General features: G+C 60.4%; 1 pseudogene; it reads left to right on the forward strand.

The window, feature by feature from the left end:
• The first annotated feature begins 1,986 nt into the window (after nucleotides 1-1,986).
• On the forward strand, nucleotides 1,987-5,280 carry LOC102775463 (annotated as a pseudogene).
• Nucleotides 5,281-6,063: the final 783 nt, after the last annotated feature.

Below are 6,063 nucleotides of genomic sequence, written 5' to 3' on the forward strand. Positions count from 1 at the left end.
CGGCCCACCGGCCTGGACCCCTGTCTCATCTTCCCCAGGACTCCCCGCGCCCTGCCTAGTGGCCTGAGCCGTGGGCACCACATGGTGGGCATGGGCTGACCTGGGTGCACCCACCCCGCGGCCCACGCCCCTCCCCACCCTCATCCTGGGCGAACGAGGGGTGTGGATGTCCCTGACTTCATGCTGCTCCAGGTGCAGCCTGGGAGCTGGGGCCCAGGCACCCCAGCCTGGCCATCGCCTGTTCCTAGGGCTCCAGGCCAGCAGCCCAGAGGCGGCCCTGGGGTCGCTCACCCCCTGCGCAGCCAGGCCCCTGCACCCTGCCCACACGCGTGCTCGGCACTGGGCCTTGGGGCCTTGGCACATGCTGTGTGCCCTGCCCTGGCCCCACAGGCCACTGGTCACCCGCCTCAGCCTTTCCTCCGAGGCCCGCTCGGACCCCGGGTGCTTGGGTCTCGGACCTGCTCTGCGTGGTGCTTGGCGAGGCACCAGCACACACAGGTGCCCAAGCAGCAGATGGGTGCTTCTAGGACCTGGGGTGGGGAAGGAGGGGGCGGGTGTGCTAAGGACATAGGCCACACGGAAGCGTGGACGTGCCGTGGACAGCAGCGCTGCTCTGAGTGGCCACAGGAGGGGACCCCCAAATGCGCATCCTGGTCTTAACACTTCGGCGTACGTGAGCCAGACAAGAGGCCAGACCTGTGGCTGCCCTGGTGTGGACTGTGCACAAAGGCAAGTGCACGCAGGCAGAAGCAGACGCGGGCTCCTGGGGCCGGAGGGTGGGGGCGGCCGCCCATGGGCACCGGGTCCCTCGTGGGTGCCGCAGGTGGCCTGCAGTCAGGGGCAGTGGCTGCACCGCCTGGTTACGATACTGAAACGCCGAGCTGTGCGTTTTGAAAGTGGCTCTATGGGTGTGAATTATACCTCGATGGGGGTTATTAGGAGAAGGGGATTGGTGCTCGTCACGCCAGCCCCCCCGCCCCGCCCCCGTGCTCATCCCAGGCCTGTGGCTCTCCAGTGGCTGCTCCGCTCTCCTGAGGAAACCCGTCTGCTCTCCCAGCCTGTTGCCTCTGGCTCCCCTTTTGCACCAAATTCCCAGAGAGAGCTGTTCATTGCCGAGTCTCCGCTGCACCTGCATCCTCCGTTGCCCCTGGCGCTGGCGTGGCTCCCTCTCCCGTGCACGTGCCTGAGCGACTGCCCTCTGCCCACCCTCGCCTGGGCTGCAGGTGTCCTCCCTCCAGTCACTCCGACACCCGATAGCCCCTCTCAGAAGGCACTCCAGGTCCCAGCCACCGTCCCCTCGGGGTCCCCACCTCTGCCCTCGTGTTCCCAGTCCACGTGCCCTGCAGCCACCAGAATGGCCCTTAAAGCCTGAGGCCACATCACGTGACCCCTTCGCCCAAGCACTCGCTCCCATCTGAGAAGAATTTCGCACTGAGCACAGGGCCTCCCTGGCCCCCGAAGGCGGGTGTTTGAAATGATGATTGATGAGCTTCTGGCTGGACTGATCAACAAGACAAGCAGAGGCCCAGTGCTGGGGACGCCAGTACAGGTCAGAGCTCACCCACTGCGCTCCAGCCCCAGAAACGTGCAGAATGCCCCGCCCCGCCCGGGGGCTCTGTCAGGATCACAGGGGCTAACCATTCAGATCGTCAAGGCGATTCTTCACCAGAATTCGGGAGGAGAACACGGTAATTCCTGGAGGTGAAGAAAAGCAGCTTTGACGCAGGCGTGGACTCAGAAAGGTCGGAGGACACAAGATGCACAAAACAAGCCTATGTCCACGTTACCGTTCGGGAACCAATTGTAAAGTTAAACTTAACAGTCACGTCGGCGGCAGCATTAAAGACGTGACGTACTCGGGAGAACAGCTCTGTGCGCGGGGAACTGTCAGGCGTGGGCGACGCGAGGAGAGGTCTGAATGTTGGAGGCGGCTCCGAGTTCACAGCTAGGAGGGCTTAGTGTCGTCGTCGGGGTCTCAGAGCCTGTATGGACTCGGCTGTGCCCGTGCCCAGGTGGCTGTCTTGGGAGGTGACGAAGGTGAGGTCAGGCCAGAAGGCTGCGGCCCGGGTCCCCCAGGACTGCTACCCAGCATTCTCCCTCCCTCCCAGGGGGAGGGCCTCATCAGGAACCAGCCCACAGGCACCTGGATCTTGGACGTCTGGCCTCCAGAATTGAGAGAAGTGCCTTCCTGTTCTGATGGTCACCTGCACAGACCACAGCCCCACACTGATCTGTAGATTCGGCGTAATCCCAATCAAAATCCTAGCTTTCCTACAGACCTTTACTAGAGGCCCAGTGGACAAAATTTGTGCACTTGGTGGGGGGCGGGGGGTTCCTTAGCCCGGCCCGTGCCCTCTCACAGTCCAGGAGCCCTTGGGGGATGTCTGACTGACGGCTTAGGTCTGCTCCCTCGGACATCCTTAGTGCTGCCGTGGGGATGGGAGAGGCTTCCGCAACCGCCACTTCGCTTGCCAGCTGTGAACCCAGGTTCTGGCTGAGCGGCACTCCCCCTGCGGGAGCACACTGACCACCGGGGGACCGCTCCTGCATTGATCGTCTGCCCCCTGGTGGTCAGTGCGTGTTATAGCAGCTGGTCATTCCGCCATTTGGTTGATTTGCATATTAGGTTTTTATTATATAGGCTAAGCTGATTCTAAAATTTATGCAAGGAAACTAGAAAAGCCAAAATAACTCTGAAGAAGTAGAAAATCAGTATTGTAAAAGGGACTCACATTCCCCTTCAAGACTGACTTGAGTCCGGCTGGTGTGGCTCAGTGGTTGAGTGTCGACCTATGAACCAGGAGCTCAGGATTTGATTCTTGGTCAAGGGCTGTACCTGAGTTGTAGGTTCGATCCTGGCCATTGGAGCATGTGCAGGAGGCAACCAATCAATGTATCTCTCTCTCTTCAATATTTCTCTTTCACTCCCTCTTCCCTCACTTCCACTCTAAAAATCAATGGGAAAAAAATATCCTTGGGTGAGGATTTAAAATAAAATCTTACAACTAAAGATTCCTGAGGAGCTGCTGCGGAGGGAGCCCTTGCTGCTGGCGGGGGCCCAGCGTGTGTGCCTGGGTCACCCCGAGGTCAAGGGGGGACCCGGGCCAAGTGGCGGAGGCGGAGGCGCTGGTGCACACGCTGGACACTGGTCGGTGGTGGAGACGATGGTGCTGCCCAAGACGCCCAGCATGAAGCTCATCTCTGGCACAGGCGCTTGGAGCAGCTGACGGAGAAAATCAGAAGCCTGTTGGAAGCGCCGGCTGTCGTTCTGAATGCGGAGAGGATGTCCACGCCCACCAAGAGAGAACTGGAGGCCGCCTGGTGTGGGCAGGTGTTTGACCAATACTCTGTGGTCCTGCACATCTTCACTGCAGTGCCCGGACCAAGGAGGCGCAGCTGCAGGTGGCCCTGGCCGAGCTCCCCCTCCTCAGGTCCGACATGAAGAACGACCTTGCCCACCTGGACGGACGTGGAGGTAACTCGCTACATCATGGCGTCAGGAGAACCTTCCATGCAGGTGGGGCAGCGTCTGATGAAAGAAAAGGAGATGCAAATCCACAAGGCCCTGGAGACTCCGGCAGCAGAGGCAGCTGCTGGGCAGGCAGCAGAGGCAGCGGGAGTTCCTGGTGGGGTAGCACCAGCTGTGGGAAGACAACGCTGATCAAGGCTCTGACGGGTGACAGCGCCATGCAGCCCCGGGACCAACTGTTTGAAGCCTTCCATCACGGTGCACGCGGGCTCCCTGCTGTCCCGCGTGACCGTCATCTACACGGACCACTGGCGTCCTGTCCCAGCTGCCCCACAGCCTCATCCAGTCCTCAGCCACCCTGCAGGACGTGGCCCACTCAGACGTGATCCTGCACGTGAGGGACGTGAGCCACCCCAAGGCGGAGCTGCAGAAGGCCAGCGTGCTCACTGCCCTGTGCGGCCTGGGCTGCCTGCACCGATGCAGGACTCGGTGCCGGAGGCGCACAGTATGGACCTGGGGCCCGGGTACCACCCATCGGGGCTGCGTGCCCTGGTATGTCTGCCCTCCAGGCTGGGCCTGGAGGAGCTGAAGGCTGAGCTGGAAGTGGCCATGCTGAGTGCCATGGAGGTGAGTGGTGACCCTCCGTGTGCAGCTGGCGGGGCCGGAGCTCAGCTAGCTGCATGGGGAGGCCACAGTGCAGAACGGGCAGGTGGTCCCTGAGACAGGTGTGGCCGTCACCATCATCGGCAGTGCCGCCGTGGCAGGTTCCGGAAGCTCTTTCCAGAATGATCTGCGGACAGTCCTCCCGGCCGGAGACGATGCAGGCCCCACCTCAGTGTTGTGGCCGGAGGTTGGTGGGCAGATGTCGGGGTTCTGACCCTGCCCGGCAGTGCATGGGGGGGGACACACACACACACACACGCACTGTGGGGACCAGCCTCCCTCCTGACGGTTTGGCTACAGGACGCTCCCCCTCGGTCCTCGTGTCCGTAAATCAGTCTTTGTCCAAAGGAAACCAGACGAAGAGCCTTGTGTCCAGAGCAGAAGTCAGTTCTTGCAGCAAAACTGCAGCATCGGCCACTCCAGGTGCTGAGGGCCCCCAGACCGAGGCCTGGACCCCAGACGCGGCTGCAGAACCAACGGCAGAACCGGCCCAGGTCCTTCAGGTCCCGGACACTCACGTGCTCCTCAGAGCCCAGTGAGCTGAGCGCGTTGCTGGGGAGGTGCTCGGGAGGGAGCCTCCTTTTCTCACGCTGAAAGCACGTATGTGGTTCCCCTTAGACCGTGCTCACCTTTGCACGGCTGTTCCTTACATTGTCTGACGTCATCCGCATCCTGGGATCATAGAGGATAACCCCAGCCCTCTCCTGACCAAAACACAGAAAAAGATTCCTACAAGAAAAAATAACCCAATAAAAACGGGCCGAAGACTTGAACAGATGCAGGCAGCACATCCGAAGCTCTGACATCACCAGTCGTCAGGGAAACGCACCTCTGCACCCTGTACGGCCCCAGTGCACCCGCCCGAACGCTCACCACAGCACCAGGGTTGGCAGAGTGTGCCCAGCGGGACCCTCGTGGCTGTGTCGCTGGGAAGACGCGGCCTTGGGAAGCTAGATGCACAGCAGCACCGTGGCTGTTACCCCACTTCTAGGCACCCCTCGAGCAATGGACATACCGCCCACAAAGACATGCACCAACGCCCGTCACAGGCAAAACCAGGGAACAAGCCAGCACCCGTCACAAAGATGAGGAACAGCGTGTGGTTATTGCGGGCTCACTCAGCAGCACCCAGGGACCTGACTCATGGAACCCACAGGCTCAGGACTTGCTGAAACTCACACGGGACCATCAGCAGTTGGGGTGGGGTGTGGCCGGTCTGGGGGAGACACGGGTGACATTCTGGGGTCTGGGAATGCTGCAGCCAGGCTTGGGGGTTACAAGTCCACATTTATCAAAGCTCGTTGCATCGTTTAAAGTCTGTGTTTCCATGTGTGTGGTCTTTACAATTAAAACCTCGCAGTGTGAAAACCAAGATGGAGGCATAGGTTAACGCCAGAGATTGCTGCCTCGAACAACCAATTCAAATTACACCTAAAAGACGGAACGGACATCATCCAGAACCACAGGAAAGTTGGCTGAGTGGAAATTCTACAACTCGGAGGAAAGAGAATATCATACCCAGACTCAGAGGAGGTGCAGTGCTGAAGTGAAACACTCAGGTGCGGAGTGCGTGCGGATTTGGCTGGCGGTGGAGGGCGCGGTTGTTGTTTTCAATCGGGAGGGAGCTTCAGACTCTGAGCTCCAGAGCCGGGCGAGTCCCTAGGGACCCAGACTCAAACGCGAGAAACGGGACTGTCTGGCTTCGGTCGGAACTTGAAGGCAGCTTTCTCTCCGAGGTTTGCAGCGGTTGCTGGGACTCGGTGAGGCAAAGCCCCTAGGGACGGAACTGAGAGCAGCCATAACTGCTCCCTCCACCTACCCTGTAGATCCCCGGGGACCCGACCCGCCCAAGCCCTGCGCAGAGCCATTTGCGGATAGCCTCAGGCAAATGCTAGATTAGCACCGCCCTAGAGATCCAGCACAGAAGCTCT

Source organism: Myotis davidii, unplaced genomic scaffold, assembly GCF_000327345.1.
Source record: "Myotis davidii unplaced genomic scaffold, ASM32734v1 scaffold665, whole genome shotgun sequence".
Lineage (NCBI taxonomy): Eukaryota > Metazoa > Chordata > Mammalia > Chiroptera > Vespertilionidae > Myotis > Myotis davidii.